Below are 1,467 nucleotides of genomic sequence, written 5' to 3'. Positions count from 1 at the left end.
ACGGAAGAGTTATTATTAATATTATTTCGAAATATATAATAGACAACTGCTAAATCTATATATTATATTATGTAATTATATTGTATTTATCGACATTTGGAAGTTATTTTAGCTTGAGTTAAAAATTCATGAACGAGTTGCTTAATTTTTCAGGTAATATTTAAAGTTTTTGTGGCGCCATCTGTTATAATATTTTAATTTTTAAAGAATTTATATTTTTGGTTATTATAAAATGGCAAAAAGCTTAATTTTGAGAAAATGGGTTGGTTTTATTTTTTAAAAAAATTGTAAATGTTAATAACGAATAAAATCGTCATTAAATCCGACCTTCTCGAGATATCACGTAAAACTTCTCCCGGTATCTTTCCATACCTTTGACTTTTAACTACCGAAATTTAATATCATCGATCGCTCTAATAAACAAACTTTCCTGCGAAATTTCAGAAATTTTCGACAAAAAGCACTGGAGTTATTAAGCTTCAAACACGATGAAGAAAATCGTGCCCCCCACACACAGAAGCACACACAAACACACATACACTAATATACACACATACCGAAGTCACCCCTTTATTTTTTGCATTTTTTCACGTTACAAGGTCTCCTGAGTTCAAAAATGTAAAAGTGTGGAAAGGTCATTCTTTGACCGATCGCCGTACTTTCTACACATAACAGCCGGAAAAGTAACCAGAATGAATTCACGGGTCCATGCTTTTAAAATTAAATTTTAATAAATTAATGGAAAGAATTACATATTATTCTTAAAATTTTCGTACAATAATTATACAATTAGCTGTTTGACGTCGACATTTATCACGCTGTTAGGATGATAAGTTTCATTTTGTATCTGAAAGGCAAGGACCCAGTGTTGGATCTCCCCACAAAACGGCGTTTTTACCAACATTCTCGCAGTAACAACCCCACATGTAACAATATCCGTAAGAACTGCCCGCTTTATCTTTACATATTTTCGTACAATACGGATTCTCTCCCAAAGGACTACACCCAAATTTGCATCGTTTTCCAGTCACGGGATATCCGCTCTTCGCCTGCACTCCTTCCATTCCTAAAACCATACATTAAAGATTTTTCTTAATTAAAGCATATTTCACGTAAATACTTTTCAATGTAAACTGCTGTTAACACATTGTTTACTACAAATTTACGTAAAGAGAAACACGTATCTGCCAAATCCTATAATGGTTCTAGAAAAAGTAGAAATCCTGGGATCAAAGACAATCTCAAAAATTTGTATAAATTAACAATTGAATAACAAAAACAATAGGAGAACAAATGAAAAGCGTAAGAATAGAAGAAAAACCATTGTTTAACTCACCTAACAGCAGAAATATCAGAGCAATTGCAAGTACCGACTTCATTTTCGGAGTTGTGCAATGAATTTCGTATGCAATTCACGTATTTATATTATTTTATACTCACGAACGTTTATACTCCAGATAATTTTCA

The 1,467-nt window shown here is 31.9% G+C and overlaps 1 long non-coding RNA gene across 1 annotated transcript; it reads right to left on the bottom strand.

Annotated features, from left to right (window-relative positions):
- Positions 1-709: 709 nt before the first annotated feature.
- On the bottom strand, positions 710-1,464 carry LOC136972227 (uncharacterized). The gene is made up of 2 exons (XR_010880300.1): positions 1,337-1,464; positions 710-1,066 (listed from the first exon to the last, which is right to left on the bottom strand). It is a non-coding gene; the product is annotated as an uncharacterized lncRNA (long non-coding RNA).
- Positions 1,465-1,467: the final 3 nt, after the last annotated feature.

The sequence above is a fragment of the Centruroides vittatus genome, unplaced genomic scaffold (genome assembly GCF_030686945.1).
Source record: "Centruroides vittatus isolate TY-2023 unplaced genomic scaffold, ASM3068694v2 contig_2866, whole genome shotgun sequence".
Taxonomy (NCBI): domain Eukaryota; kingdom Metazoa; phylum Arthropoda; class Arachnida; order Scorpiones; family Buthidae; genus Centruroides; species Centruroides vittatus.
Note: the sequence above shows the minus strand (reverse complement) of the source record. Positions and strands in the feature narration are given on the sequence as shown.